The following is a 17,260-nucleotide window of genomic DNA, read 5'->3' as shown; positions in this document are numbered from 1 at the left end:
ACGGAGAGATTTGGCTGTGGATTGAGCCTCCGTGGTGGGGCGTTTTGAGGTCACGAAGTTTTTGTGGATTCTTTGACACGCGGTGGTGTCGTTGTCGCAGCACTGCCGCTGGTAGCTGCCAGGTTTGTAAACACTTTCACTTGTGGAACTCGGGACCTTTGCTTTCGCGGGCAAGTGCTCTACCAACTGAGCTACCAAAGCACGACTCACACCCCGTCCTCACAGCTTTACTTCTGCAAGTACCTCGTCTCCTACATTCCAAACTTTACAGAAGCTCTCCTACAAATCTTGCAGAACTAGCACTCCTGAAAGAAAGGATATTGCGGAGACATGGCTGGGCCACAACCTGGGGGATGTTTCTAGAATGAAATTTTCACTCTACAGTGGAGTGTGCGCTGATATGAAACTTCCTGGCAGATTAAAACTGTGTGCCGGACCGAGACTCGAACTCGGGACCTTTGCCTTTCGCGGGCAAGTGCTCTACCAACTGAGCTATCCAAGCACGACTCACGCCCCGTCCTCACAGCTTTACTTCTGCCAGTACCTCGTCTCCTACCTTCCAAACATTACAGAGGCTCTCCAGCGAACCTTGCAGAACTAGCACTCCTGAAAGAAAGGATATTGTGGAGACATGGCTTAGCCACAGCCTGGGGGATGTTGCTAGAAACATCTTCAATGTTATAATACATGAAATATGCACATAAAAGCCTTTTGCAACAAGTGGCATCTGCTTCATAGCACAAATAGTCTGTATGTCATTATTTGCTCTTACTGAGTACTGAGTCATCACCTTGTCCACAATGATGACTAAAAGACTAAAACTAAATGAAACCCACTCTGATAGATCATAAGCATATTTAATGAGGTGACTCTTTGTTTGATTAATATTCACTGAATGTTTCTCAGTTGCTAACAATGGAGAATGCAGGAAGTAAAGCAAACAAGCACCAACCAGCAAACATATGGGAAGGAAGTGGTGCAGGGGTAATAAGTTTTGCCTTCCTCAAACAGGGCTGGTACTACATATGTGGTTTAACTTTGTATTGAACACACATGAAAGTAAAAGTGAACACACATCATGACATGTGCAAGGTGGCACAGTGGTTAGCTAGCACACTGGACTCGCATGACAGGTCAAATCTGTGTCCAGTTACCATGAATTAGATTTTCCGTGATTCCCTATATCACTCCAGGCAAGCGCCAGATTGTTCCTTTGGAAGGGCACAGGCAATTTCCTTCCCCATGCTTGAAACAATCCAGGCTTGTACTCCATCTCTAATGAAGCTGATGTTTGCAGCATGTTATGCTCTAATCTTCCTTCCTTCCTTCAAGTCACTACATGTTCCAACTGCCCTTATTAGAAGAGTCATGGGTATCATCCATAAAGAATATAGAATTCTCCAACCGTGACATGGTCGCATATACAAAGAGTGATCTAATACTGTCAAATGTTTTTTATTCCAGTTTTTGATCACAATATGAATTCTTTACACAATTACCAGTTTCAGCAAGAATACAGAATTCACCAACTGCAACATGGTCGCGTATACAAACAGTGATCCAATACTATCAAATGTTTTTTATTCCAGTCTTTGATCACAATGTGAATCCCTTAGACGATGGCTGGTTTCAGTCCGTAATGACCATCCTCAGATCTTTTTACACCATGTTCTAAAGTGATAAGGCCATAATGGCATTGTCAAAACATATAAATATAATCAGCACAGCATTGTCATAGAGATCTAAAATAAGGTGTAGAATAGGCCACATTATCCACACGCTCATTACTGCAACTGGATACCTCTTTTTTTTTGTTTTTTTTAAGCAACCTATAAATTGCCCATGAAAGATAAAATGTCAATATGACAGCTGAAAAAAGGACAGATGAATGATCAGCACCCTCTGCTGGGTCGGCTGTCAGGATGTTATTTAGGCGTGCGCCGGTCTTAAGAACTTAACCACTAGAGGGCTTTACATACAATGTCATATGTTTCCTACAGAAAACTTTTACACAACATATTAACAGGCAATAAATAAAATATATTTATCCTCACATTTGTACATCGTTTTTATCCTGGAATATCCATTATTGCAATAGCTGTATTCTTTGTACAGCATGTCAGAGTGCTGATCACTGATAGTGTTGAAAGTGACCGTTAGAAACTAAGTGCTTTGTTGTAGGCAATACTTAATTATTACCAATCCTAGGTCATAGAATTTGTAGGTTACTTCCTAAAGGAGGGACAAGTGAGAAGGATAAGAACTCCCTGAAGGAGGGACAAGTGGGAAGGATAAGAATTTTATACAGACTCACACAACAGTTAGGTTTTTCTCAATCTAGAGAACAGTGGTTACGTGTAATTCAGATCATCAGTGGCCCATATACTTAGCATAGGTAATCTTAGTTTCATGTCCTACTTTCATATTTAGACAGAAACCAAGTACATTGTTACAGATTACAATTTATCACAATGCTATTGCAGTTCCACATTTCCATCTCTCCCCCCTGCTCGCTCCACAATATCTCTCTCTCTCTCTCTCTTTGACACACACACACACACACACACACACACACACACACACAGGAAAGCTGTGAGGACAGGGCGTGAGTCATGCTTGGGTAGCTCAGTTGGTAGAGCACTTGCCCGCGAAAGGCAAAGGTCCCGAGTTTGAGTCTCGGTCCGGCACACAGTTTTAATCTGCCAGGAAGTTTCTATGGCACATGATTCAAAACGTTTTTCTGTATTTAGATGGTCCAATCCTGTTTTCGCTTTGAACTGTAGTCCTACTCTAGAGTAAATGCATACCCCACCATTTTAAAAACACCTTGGAAATATTGTGCTGCTAAATTAAAGTTGCTTATATTTATGAGGCTTAATTCACTAGCCTTACACCAGTGTTCAGATAAATAAATACAAGAGACATCAACAAGATTGTTTAAAGCTACTTCTAGATATAGCACTTTGCTTTTGAGGCACTGAATATTCTGACACATTATCCTGACTAGTTTGCAAGTATTTTTTCTTTTGTCATTACATGGTAATGTGCTGCTTTTTTTCAAAGTAGTTGTGACTTATCTGCAAATTTTCTTGCTGGTTTGTCACAATCTTTTCCTTTTCTTTGTCTGAAGCCATAAAAAATCCTTATTTAATGATGTAGATGTACCTTGTCTTTGACTCCTCCTTAAGCAGTGTTGTGTTGCTGCAACTGTTGATAGTTTTGTTGCTGCTGTTGTTGGTTTAGTTGCGACTGCTTCTGTTATTGTTGGTTCTGTCGCTACTGTTACTGTTGTTGGTTCTGTTGTTGCTGCTGCTGTTTCTGCACCCGGAGGTGGTGGTGGTAGTGGTTGTGGTGGTGGTGCTGACAGGATTCTTCATCCAGTTACTGCCTTTGTTTCTTTCAAGTTGTTTCTTTTCTGTTGATGGTGGATCTGTTATTGTAGTATCTGTTGGTTTTGCTGTCATTTCTTCTGATGGTTTTGTTGCTGTTGCTGATGGTGGTTTGACCATTTGTGATAATTTTACCGCTGCTACTTGTCATGATTTTGATGATGCTGTTGCTTCTGTTGTTGTTGCTACTTGTGATGAACCTGCTTTTATTGATTTTTCTGATGTTACGGTTACTGTTGGTGATGGTGCTGCAGATGTTTGCTGGTGTCTTTTTATTTCATCCAATACTTTTTGTGCTACAATTTTCTTCCCTAGGCCATTCAAATGAAGTACATGAGAACTGTAGAATCTCCAACCAATGCCACTAAAACCAACAACACAAGCATTTTCGAATTGACTGCATATACTGGAAAAACTCTCACTAGCAGTTCTAATCTCTTTGTTCACACAAAACCAGGGTGGCATATCATAGTGATGCGGAATGTTGCCAAAGAGAATGTCTGTATGTGACAAATGAGCCAGATGCTTTTTCAATTCTGAGCAGGCTGTAGGGGTTTCATTTTTATACACATCATTAGAGCCACCAAACAAAGCTACAAAGTCTTTTGAAGTCAACTTGATAATTTCATCAGCGTAAACATTCTTAATTACCTCTGAAATGGAAGCCCCAGCCTTGACATAACTTGTGGATTTCACAACTGATGCCTCATTAACAAGAGAGGCTTTTCCGTGTCCGTGGCTATCAGCTAAAGTGTTCAGTTTTCCCATGTGATTATGTATTTTTTGCTGTGACTTAGGAAGATGTTGATATGTATTGCATGTAGGCCTATTCAGGGGAGCAGCAATGGCTGAAATATGTACCTGCATATTTTCAAAAATATTTTCTGAAGCACTATCATCACTTATTCCGCTTAGCACTTTGTACCTGTTTTGTAGTTGAATATGTGGGTTTAGTCTGACCCTGTAAACATTGGTATCATATTTCCATTCTGATGATGATTTTTTGTGTGTTTTCGGCGTTGGATCAACTTTTGCACACCGAGAACAGAACTTTGTTTTGCATACACCTTTACTGCCTACTCTCTCGTACTTTTTACACACTTTATGTCTTGTATTTTTGCTACTATAGTTTATGATTCCTGAGTGAAGTTCACTGAGCGATTTATTTACACCCATTGTGTTCAGCTGCGGGGATTTGTTGCACTCATGTTGTAAAGCTCGTATCTCTTCCACTAACACTGCAATGATATTGTTTGTGTAATCCATCTTAGTAAGTTTTTGCACTGGTTCATCTCTGCTAAATTTTGTGCAGAAACATATCTTATGCTTAGGATTTACGTTAACACATGAATAATGAAACATAGTTTTACATATCGTGCACATTACACCTTTAACTGCACATTTTTGCAGTGGCAGGGATCCAAACCTAATGTTACACTTGTTTCCCCGAAAGACGATGTAGATGCTCCTTATTACTTCTTGTGGTTCCACAGTTTTTTTCTGTGACTTTTTTATTATGTAACATGGCATGCACAAGTTTTTACAATACACACTGACTATATTGCACGATAAACACTTTTCCTCACTATTTTTACACTTTTTCCAGACTTTACACACTCACGATCCTCACTCGGCGCCATTGTTCTCAATCAATCCCTCTGGAAATTTTGTTATTGTTGCTGACACTCTTGCTGATGATGTTGCTGCCAGTGCTGATGATGGCTCTGCTGTTGCTGATGATGCTGTTGCTGGTGATGATGATGGTGCTGTTGCTGCTACTGCTGTTGATGCTGTCATCGGTGATGACGACTCTACTGCTACTTATAGATGTGCATGTAGTGAAGACTCTGTAGCTACAGCTGCTGTTTGCATTGTTGTTGATTCACCTGCTTGTGCTAACACTGCTGATTGTAATGATGGAGGCTCCACTGCTAACAGAGGCACAGCTGCAAGATGATCTGCCTCTGTATCACCTGTAGGATTCTTGACATGGTGTTCCTCATTTGCATCCAATGATAATTCTTTTGCTGATGCAGTTGATTGTGATGTTGCTGATATTGTTGCTGCCAGTACTGTCATTGGTATATCTGCTTTTACTATTGTTGTAACAACATTCGCAATTTATTTGTCTATCAGTTGCTTACCCATACTGTGAAGATGCAAGCTGCAAGGAGTGTAAAACCTGCAAACAGTACGGCTGATGTCAGTAATCTGGACGTTTCTGAAATGACTGCAAATAACAGAGCAAAATTTATTAGCCACTGCATTTTCTTTGTTTACACATGACCATTGTGGTAAGTTGTATCTGTGCAGTACATTGAAGAAAATGACATTGGAGTGTGAGCTGGCTCAGGAACCTTTTTAAATATTGTGTGACCATTTTCTACATGTCATTTGACACGCCTATTAAGACAACAAATTCATTTTGGTTTAAACTGGCAAAGTTAGTAGATTTTACTGGCTTCTCCACTTCTGACAATGGGGCTCTTGGTTTCACACCACTAGTTGCTTTCAGAAGTGTTGCCTGATTGACAATTTCAGCAAGTCCACACCCATGGCTGTCAGATAGCACTAACATTTTACTTACATTATTTGCTATTTGGGTCCAGTGTTATTTTGAAGTTTGTTGACATTGGTTATCTAACACTTTTTTGTCGCTGTGCACTTGGATTCTGTTGAGATGTGAAACTGAAAGGCTTTCACATTTTTTATCTTATCACTATGTGATTCATTGTTGTAGTTTGTTTTTGTAATATTTATATTTTAAAGTACATACCTCTTGTAAAAGCACTGTAATAATTATGCCTTTGTCGTCCTTCACTGACAGTTTTTGGACATGCTCATCACATTTTGTGCAAAACCGTGCTTTTCATTTCAGATGTGTGTTGAACCTTTGTTGGGTGTATTTTTGTAGCAACTCATTGCAGAAAATATTTTTGCTATTATGTTAGAATTGTGATCAACTTATCATGTTTACTTTTTCACAATTTTATTTTTATAGTTTAGGACCAAAAACTATGGTGATACATACACTACTGGCCATTAAAATTGCTACACCAAGAATAAATGCAGATGATAAATGGGTATTCATTGGACAAATATATTATACTAGAACTGACATGTGATTACATTTTCACGCAATTTGGGTGCATAGATCCTGAGAAATCAGTACCCAGAACAACCACCTCTGGGTGTAATAACGGCCTTGAAATGCCTGGGCATTGAGTCAAACAGAGCTTGGATGGCATGTAAAGGCACAGCTGCCCATGCAGCTTCAACACAATACAACTGTTCATCAAGAGTAGTGACTGGCATATTGTGACGAGCCAGTTGCTTGGCCACCATTGACCAGACATTTTCAATTGGTGAGAGATCTGGAGAATGTGCCGGCCAGGGCAGTAGTCGAACATTTTTTGTGTCTGGGACCTGCAACATGCAGTTGTGCATTATCCTGCTGAAATCTAGGTTTTCGCAGGGATCGAATGAAGGGTAGAGCCTCGGGTCGTAACTCATCTGAAATGTTACATCCACTGTTCAAAGTGCCGTCAATGCAAACAAGAGGTGACTGACATGAGTAACCAATGGCACCCCATACATCTACATCTACATTTATACTCCGCAAGCCACCCAACTGTGTGTGGCGGAGGGCACTTCACGTGCCACTGTCATTACCTCCCTTTTCTGTTCCAGTCACGTATGGTTCGCGGGAAGAACAACTGTCTGAAAGCCTCCGTGCGTGCTCGAGGTATAAGTAGGGGGAAGCAATATATTCGATACCTCATCCAGAAACGCACCTTCTTGAAACCTGGTGAGCAAGCTACACCGCGATGCAGAGCACCTCTCTTGCAGAGTCTGCCACTTGAGTTTGCTAAACATCTCCGTAACTCTATCACGGTTACCAAATAACCCTGTGACGAAACGCGCCGCTCTTTTTTGGATCTTCTCTATCTCCTCCATCAACCCGATCTGGTACGGATCCCACACTGATGAGCAATACTCAAGTATAGGTCGAATGAGTGTTTTGTAAGCCACCTCCTTTGTTGATGGACTACATTTTCTAAGGACTCTCCCAATGAATCTCAGCCTGGTGCCTGCCTTACCAACAATTAATTTTATATGATCATTCCACTTCAAATCATTCTGCATGCATACTCCCAGATATTTTACAGAAGTAACTGCTACCAGTGTTTGTTCTACTATCATATAATCATACAATAAAGGATCCTTCTTTCTATGTATTCGCAATACATTACATTTGTCTATGTTAAGGGTCAGTTGCCACTCCCTGCACCAAGTGCCTATCCGCTGCAGATCTTCCTGCATTTCGCTACTATTTTCTAATGCTGCAACTTCTCTGTATACTACAGCATCATCCGCGAAAAGCTGCATGGAACTTCCGACACTATCTACTAGGTCATTTATATATATTGTGAAAAGCAATGGTCCCATAACACTCCCCTGTGGCACGCCAGAGGTTACTTTAATGTCTGTAGACGTCTCTCCATTGATAACAACATGCTGTGTTCTGTTTGCTAAAAACTCTTCAATCCAGCCACACAGCTGGTCTGATATTGAGTAGGCTCTTACTTTGTTTATCAGGTGACAGTTCGGAACTATATTGAGTGCCTTCCGGAAGTCAAGGAAAATAGCATCTACCTGGGAGCCTGTATCTAATATTTTCTGGGTCTCATGAACAAATAAAGTGAGTTGGGTCTCACACGATCACTGTTTCCGGAATCCATGTTGATACCTACAGAGTAGATTCTGGGTTTCCAAAAATGACATGATACTCGAGCAAAAAACATGTTCTAAAATACTACAACAGATCGACATCAGAGATATAGGTCTATAGTTTTGCGCATCTGCTCGATGACCCTTCTTGAAGACTGGTACTACCTGTGCTCTTTTCCAATCATTTGGAACCTTTTGTTCCTCTAGAGACTTGCGGTACATGTCTGTTAGAAGGGGGGCAAGTTCTTTCGCGTACTCTGTGTAGAATCGAATTGGTATCCCATCAGGTCCAGTGGACTTTCCTCTGTTGAGTGATTCCAGTTGCTTTTCTATTCCTTGGACACTTATTTCAATGTCAGCCATTTTTTTGTTTGTGCGAGGATTTAGAGAAGGAACTGCAGTGCGGTCTTCCTCTGTGAAACAGCTTTGGAAAATAATGTTTAGTATTTCAGCTTTACGCATGTCATCCTCTGTTTCAATGCCATCATCATCCCGGAGTGTCTGGATATGCTGTTTTGAGCCACTTACTGATTTAACGTAAGACCAGAACTTCCTAGGATTTTCTGTCAAGTCGGTACATAGAATTTTACTTTCGAATTCACTGAATGCTTCACACATAGCCCTCCTTATGCTAACTTTCACATCGTTTAGCTTCTGTTTGTCTGAGAGGTTTTGGCTGTGTTTAAACTTAGAGTGAAGGTCTCTTTGCTTTCACAGTAGTTTCCTAACTTTGCTGTTGAACCACGGTGGGTTTTTCCCATCCCTCACAGTTTTACTCGGCACGTACCTGTCTAAAACGCATTTTACGATTGCCTTGAACTTTTTCCATAAACACTCAACATTGTCAGTGTCGGAACAGAAATTGTTGTTTTGATCTGTTAGGTAGTCTGAAATCTGCCGTCTATTACTCTTGCTAAACAGATAAACCTTCCTCCCTTTTTTTATATTCCTATTAACTTCCATATTCAGGGATGCTGCAATGGCCTTATGATCACTGATTCCCTGTTCTGCAGTTACAGAGTCAAAAAGTTCAGGTCTGTTTGTTATCAGTAGGTCCAAGATGTTATCTCCACGAGTCAGTTCTCTGTTTAATTGCTCGAGGTAATTTTCGGATAGTGCACTCAGTATAATGTCACTCGATGCTCTGTCCCTACCACCCGTCCTAAACATCTGAGTGTCCCAGTCTATATCTGGTAAATTGAAATCTCCACCTAAGACTATAACATGCTGAGAAAATGTATGTGAAATGTATTCCAAATTTTCGCTCAGTTGTTCTGCCACTAATGCTACTGAGTTGGGAGGTCGGTAAAAGGAGCCAATTATTAACCTAGCTCGGCTGTTGAGTGTAAGCTCCACCCATAATAATTCACAGGAACTATCCACTTCTACATCACTACAGGATAAACTACTACTAACAGCGACAAACACGCCACCACCGGTTGCATGCAATCTATCCTTTCTAAACACCGTCTGTGCCTTTGTAAAAATTTCGGCAGAATTTATCTCTGGCTTCAGCCTGCTTTCTGTACCTATAACGATTTCAGCTTCTATGCTTTCTATCAGCACTTAAAGTTCTGGTACTTTACTAATGCAGCTTTGACAGTTTACAATTACAATATCGATTGATGCTTGGTCCCCGCATGTCCTGACTTTGCCCCGCACCCTTTGAGACTGTTGCCCTTTCTGTACTTGCCCGAGGCCATCTAACCTAAGAAACTGCCCAGTCCACGCCACACAACCCCTGCTACCCGTGTAGCCGCTTGTTGCATGTAGTGGACTCCTGACCTATCCAGCGGAACCCGAAACCCCACCATCCTATGGCGCAAGTCGAGGAATCTGCAGCCCACACGATCGCAGAACCGTCTCAGCCTCTGATTCAGACCGTCCACTTGGCTCTGTACCAAAGGTCCGTAGTCTGTCCTGTCGACGATGCTGCAGATGGTGAGCTCTGCTTTCATCCTGCTAGTGAGACTGGCAGTCTTCACCAAATCAGATAGCCGCCGGAAGCCAGAGAGGATTTCCTCCGATCCATAGCAACACACATTATTGGTGCCGACATGAGCGACCACCTGCAGATGGGTGCACCCTGTACCCTTCATGGCATCCAGAAGGACCCTTTCCACATCTGGAATGACTCCCCCCGGTATGCACACGAAGTGCACATTGGTTTTATTCCCATCTCTTGCTGCAATATCCCTAAGGGGCCCCATTACGCGGCTGATTTTGGAGCTCCCAACTACCAGTAAGCCCACCCTCTGTGACCGCCCGGATCTTGCAGACTGAGAGGCAACCTCTGGAACAGGACAAGCAGCCATGTCAGGCCGAAGATCAGTATCAGCCTGAGACAGAGTCTGAAACCGGTTCGTCAGACAAACTGGAGAGGCCTTCCGTTCAGCCCTCCGGAATGTCTTTCGCCCCCTGCCACACGTTGAGGTGACCTCCCACTCTACCACAGGTGAGGGATCAGCCTCAATGTGGGCAGTATCCTGGGCAGCCATAGATGTAGTCCGATTGGGGGATGCGTGGGACGAGCTGGCCGTACCCGACAAACCCCCATCCGGACCCCCACAGTGACGCCCATTGGCAACAGCCTCAAGCTGTGTGACCGAAGCCAACACTGCCTGAACCTTTGAGCGAAGGGATGCCAACTCAGCCTGCATCTGAACACAGCAGTTGCAGTCCCTATCCATGCTAAAAACTGTTGTGCAAAGAATGCCTGAACTAATCTACAGAGAGCACAAACAAATCGACACAAAATTTAAACAGTTATCAAAATAGAAGATTGCCTAGTAAATGCAGTAATGCTGCTACTTGCGCACTGCTGATGCACTGCTTGGCGGCGGAACGAGACTACGCAATTTTACACTATTCAGGTACTAAAACGTGATGCTACAACTCTCAAATACTATAATATGCCTGAAATTTATGAATTAAACAATGCAAGTACCAAAAACATGCAAAGAAATTAAGAATTAAACTATGTAACAAATAAGTGGGCTAGGAGTATACGACTTTCTGCTGGCAGCTGCTTATCCAATGGCGGTGGGTGATACGCCAGTATGGCGATGACGAATACATGCTTCCACTGTGCTTTCACCACGATGGCACCAAACACATATGTGACCATCATGATGCTGTAAACAGAACCTGGATTCATCCGAGAAAATGACGTTTTGGCATTCATGCACCCAGGTTTGTCGTTGAGTACACCATCACAGGCGCTCCTGTCTGTGATGCAGTGTCAAAGGTAACCACAGGCATATTCTCCGAGCTGATAGTCCATGCTGCTGGAAACGTCGTCAAAGTGTTTGTGCAGGTGGTTGTTGTCTTGCAAATGTCCCCATCTGTTGACTCAGGGATCGAGATGTGGCTGCATGAACCGTTACAACCATGCGGATAAGATGCCTGTCATCTTGACTGCTAGTGATACAAGGCCGTTGGAATCCAGCACGGTGTTCCATGTTACCCTCCTGAACCCACCAATACCATATTCTGCTAACAGTCATTGGATCTTGACCAACGCGAGCAGCAATGTTGCAATACGATAAACCGCAATCGTGATAGGCTACAATCCAACCTTTATCAAAGTCAGAAATGTGATGGTATGCATTTCTCCTCTTTACACGAGGCATCACAACAATGTTTCACCAGGCAACACCGGGCAACTGCTGTTTGTGTATTAGAAATCGGTTGGAAACTTTCCTCATGTCAGCATGTTGTAGGTGTCACCACCGGCGCCAACCTTGTGTGAATGCTCTGGAAAGCTTATCATTTGCATATCACAGCATCTTCTTCCTGTTGGTTAAATTTCGTGTCTGTAGCACATCATCTTCTTGGTATAGCAATTTTAATGGCCAGTAGTGTATATCACCACAGCACTTTTGTGGGGTATTAAAACTATGATAGTAAACAGATTTCCTCTTCCCTTTTGTAAGCTGTTATGTATTTCCCTTATACTTAGAAATATAATGACAGTGTTTTCTGTTTTTATTTTATGTTTTCTTTTATTTAATTTAAAGAATCAATATTAAAGTTTACTTACCTCAATCTGAAACCTTATAATGCAATAAAGGTATGAGCTGATGTCCAATAATTTATATTGCAGAAGTGAAGCAAAGTGTGCTGACAACAGCAGTGATCCCATGACAAACAGAAACTGGTTCTCGTAGCAGTTTTCATACAGCTGGGACAGTTTACTACCACAAGACATTAGGCATACACAGATGTGGTAAGATGCATTCCCAAAAGCTTTGTGATACCACTAAGTTGGTGGTAAGTATGCTTAAGTATGCTTCCTAAGCCCCCTCCCAGAAATTACTTTGGTGGTAACCATACTTCCCATGAACCATTACAATACTGTTGTTTGGTGGGACATATACTTCCCACAGTCCTGAAGGCTATATTTCACAGCAAACAGAAACTACAGCTGGTGCAGCAGACTGCCAAATGATGCCAGGAATGTATAGAAGTGGTAATACACATCCCGTTAAACACTGTAAAGAAATACATTAAGTGGGAAGTATATCTCCCGTGGCCCATGGAAGGGTTAACACATGTGGGATTTGGGAAAATAAACATGATGTTAGTGATGTGTAATTACTGTCAACATTACTGATTCACATACCCTATATTTATTTATACACATGATACAGACAGATAAAACTTAAGCACTTGGCATCTCAGAACGCACTGCCCAAAATCCAGAGATACTGTTTTTTGCAGTGATATTCTTGGGGATGGAAGTCCATAGAGCTTCAGTCCCCACACAAAGTTGAAGTGACACATGATTCTACAGTTTAAGTACATTATACTCTTGTTAGCAGAGTTTTTGCACATGTAGGTTCCTTTGAAGGATCTCTGAGTTGTCACTATTTGTAATCAGTTAGAAAATAACTGAAGTATGTTGGTCAAGGTCTTTTTAATAATCTCTTTCATTATTATTATTTGCAAATACAGCAATCTGGGAAAGTATAAAATATTTGTGCAAAGCAAAATCTTGAATGCATACAATTATATGGATTGAGAAACTAATATTTCAAACTACTAAAAGTTAAGTAAACAACTGTTTACTCTACATTTAGTGACTGTAAGCTTTCATCCATGCTTTCTCTCATTATCATAATCTCAGGGACCTTCCACATAATGTAGGTAATTTCATCATCCTTCTGACAAGTCATAGCCTTAAGATGTGTCTGAAAACATAAATTTCTGAAAGGTCATTTGGTATTTTTAAATGATGGAAGAGAATTTTGTACCTTGTTCTTCAGTTAGTTTGGAGCACTGCCAATATTAATTTCGAACAAGCACTCAGTACAGACTAATATGACTGTGGCTAATACTTCATATGCCATGGTAATATTTCATTAAACTATGCTTTCAAACATTTGTGGCTAAATGAATAAATTGGAGCTTTCTGAAAAGGTTTCTAGCTTTTTTGACTAATGAACCAACCATAAATAATCTGTTTATTATCTTCACCTCCACAAATAGGAAGACAACTGAACAAAGAGACAGTAAAAATTCAAATTGCTGCCTTGCTAAAAACTGCAGAAAACAACATACTTAAAATATATCATAAGGAAAATGTATGTTCTATGCTGGAGGTGTTAAAACAAAACTGAGATGTTACACTACAGAAGCATAGGTTCAAACTACATTCGTATAGATGAAAAGCTGCTGATTACCAGCTGATGAAACAACAGCTCTTGAACACAGAAAACCACCTAGTCTATAATCTATAAGTCATGGATTATGATCACTGTCATTTAGACCCACTGATCCCTTAAGGCATATGATATTCACGATTGAATAATGATAGAATTTAACAACTGATAACCAAATCTGCGATACATTTATGAAAATTATTGACTTTTCCAAAATTGCTGTTCAGAACATAAGATTTGTGTAAAGAAGTATCAAATGTAAATCAACAGAAGTAGAACAAAAGACAATAAACAAGCCTTTGAGTGAGAAAGTAAAGCACAAGTGAGCTTTGAAAATAAGAGAGATCAGGAGGAAGAAGAAGAAGTTGAGCAACAAAAGGTAATGGATGTTGAGGAGTAAGGTAGATGTTAAAAGATAAGTACATTCTGGAGAGCTTTGGTAAAACTGTGTACATTATTGTAATGTTCATTTATGTGCACAGAACTATGAGACCATGCTGAAAAGTAATGCCTCATCATTTATTTTGTCTCAATATCAGCAGAGGTATTACATGTCATGCATATTATTTAGTCAGAGTTCTTACTTTGTAGATGCAAGTTGCATCCACCTGCCATTAGGCATCTCTGATCTGTAGCATGTAATCTGGTGGTGTATAATGTACCTATGTCAATGCATGAAAGCCTGAATTTGAAGAGCTTTTCCAGGCATGGAGCACCCTGTCCTTCAGCATGCCAGTGCTACACACACAAACCCTGTGAAGTCTCCAACAGCTCAATGCTTGGGTTTACTGTCATCAGTCATCCTCCATAAAGTCCCAATATAGCCCCATCTGATTTTCATTCATTTCCAAAACTTAAAGAAAACCTTGATAGCCATGGAGCAGTGCGAACAGAGGTGAGACTGTGGCTCTATTAACGAAGTCAAACATTCTACAGTGACACTATTAACAAACTGGTCTCTTCTTGGGAGTTATTTGTTCATTTTCAGAGTGACTATGTTGAAAAGTAGGTGTGAAGACATGAAGAATACAGTGCAGAACATTCTGTTTAAAAAGCTCTTTTTTCACATTTGTGCCCTTGTATTTTCCATAGCTTTGGACAAAATGCTTTTTGTGGGCAATTGTAACAGATCTGTCAATTGCAACAATGGGCCAAAACCTGTAATATAAAATTTAAATAATAATTAACTATCCTGATTTAGAAAAAAAAATTCTGTAAGCAAAGTGGTTTGTAAAGTGGGTTTCATGATGTCAATCTTTGTTAATACAACCATAACATGAAGGGGGCCATGTATGGAATCCATCATTAAACCATTAACAGATGTCATTCACTGGGAACATACAAATGCTCTTATTGACAATACACAATATGTACTATACAATTTTCCTGTGGAACACGATTTTTCTGAACAAATATATCCACAAACTATTACATCAAACTTGATAATCAACAAAAGACCTTCTGGGACAAAGCAGTATAATAGCTCTGAATATAATCAATGCTAAGCATAACTACCAAACTGCTTCTATCTCCAAGTTTCTACAAGGAAAAGTCTCTTCAGCATGAAACCATTACTCAGTAACAACAGTGAGTGAAGACATGTGCTACACTTTCAATAGAGGAATTTATTCATCCATTAAATGGAGACAAAAAGATTTGATGAAACAGAATAATGGTATATAGGAATTAAATGAATTGTGATCCCATATTAGAGTAGACAAAGCAGAGAACTATGAGGTGAAATTTAACAAGCTGCTAGCAGCATTTAAAAATTGGAGACATTAAAAACACAATAATGGCAGCATCAATTGACTTGTCACAGGAATGAATACAACTGATATTTTTACTTTTCATTGCATAAACAGCTGTATTCCCTATGTCCTTCCCATTCTGTATGTCCCTTGATAAAGAATCCTTTGTGGATTTTCCCCTTAATGTATATTTGACTTTTCATTTGATTAATGTATATTTTGATTGTTCTGTCTATGGTTTAAATGACTCCTCTGCTTTTAATACAATTTATATCATTAATACTTCAGTGTTGATTTTAGAGTGGCCAGTAACCTTTTCCCTGAATGTTGATTTCGCTATGGAAACTTACATGTTTGTTTCCTTTTGTATAATTTGATTGGTAGTATCTTCCTTTTGTATAATTTGATCGGTAGTATCTTCCTTTATTTTACTACATCTTAACATGGTTTGACAGATGTGTAGTGGAACCACCATTTAGGATAAGGAAAGTTAGTTTTGTGCAATATTCTGAGCACAAGTTACAGCCAGGTGTGGGCCGGACTGCATGAGTTACGCATGCCAACAGTTTAGAAATAGAATAGAGGTCACAGCGATGTCACATTGCTGAAAGAGTATATGTAGCGGTTTTTCACATCACAAATCACAGGCAGAAGGTCCCACTAGCCAACCTAGCACATGACAAAAAGCAGCGCGTATGGCAAAACAGCTGCATATAAATAGGTGCGGGTTTCTAACAAGATTCATTCAAGCATAGCAGCTCTCCTGGCCAGTGGGGTATGTCACACCAACAGCTACACAGAGCAGCAGATGGGGCGCCAGCACTCCAGTCCACGGCAGGCCTCTGAGGCCAACGTGGGGTCTGTAGCCAGCCAGGGGCAAGCCACTCCATGGCTCGCTACCAGGGGGCAGTCGTCTGGCTTCCAACACACACCGGAGGCATCCCAAGGTGAGGGCTGCAGATTCGGATGCAGATCACGGGTGCTTGTTTTCGCCACAATCTCAGCCATGTTGGTGAGAAGCATGCAGGCGATGCAGACCGAGCAGTGCTGAGTCAGCAGGGATGCAGATCGCCAAGTCAACTGCCGGCATCCTGATGAGGACGCAACTCCACTGGCGAATAAGGCCAGCACACAGCAGAGCATGCATGGGTTGCTGAGGCAGCCATTCCACGCCAAGCCGTTTCACAGATGGTGAAGTGGGTCCTCAGCATTGTGGGACCCAGTGACACAGACCGAGGGGAACAAAGCACTGTAGCTGGAAACAATAAATCACTTGGAAAGCTTGGAGGAGTCTCAATATGGTGCCTTCTACCTCTTCCCACTACATTTGGTCATCCTGATATATTTGGTGGCAGAAGTTGCCACCACAGATGTATCAGCAGGAAATGGGAATGTTTGAACCTATTATCCCACAATGCTGAGGTCATTCGAGACTAAATATGGGTTTGGAATGGAACACAATGGGAAAGGAAAATGTCTGTTGGCTTATTTTAAGGAAGTACCTTGACATTGGCACCAACTTTTTACGGAAGCCACCAAAAATCTAAGTCAGATTCAGTGAAAGAATATTTGAAACCCATTCCTTCTGAATACAAGTTCAATACTTCACCCATTATTCTATCTTGCTAACTTTCTTCAAGAGAGCCTCTAGGGATCAAATTACGGGGATGGAATGATACTCCCTGAAGACATATTAAGATAGCTGATGCTGATATAATATGGTGAA

The 17,260-nt window shown here is 40.9% G+C and overlaps 1 non-coding gene across 1 annotated transcript; it reads right to left on the bottom strand.

The window, feature by feature from the left end:
- Positions 1-428: 428 nt before the first annotated feature.
- Trnas-cga lies at positions 429-503 on the bottom strand. The gene has a single exon. It is a non-coding gene; the product is annotated as a tRNA-Ser (tRNA).
- Positions 504-17,260: the final 16,757 nt, after the last annotated feature.

This window comes from Schistocerca piceifrons, chromosome 8 (genome assembly GCF_021461385.2).
Source record: "Schistocerca piceifrons isolate TAMUIC-IGC-003096 chromosome 8, iqSchPice1.1, whole genome shotgun sequence".
In the NCBI taxonomy this organism is placed as follows: domain Eukaryota; kingdom Metazoa; phylum Arthropoda; class Insecta; order Orthoptera; family Acrididae; genus Schistocerca; species Schistocerca piceifrons.
This window is presented reverse-complemented; position numbering and strand designations above follow the sequence as displayed.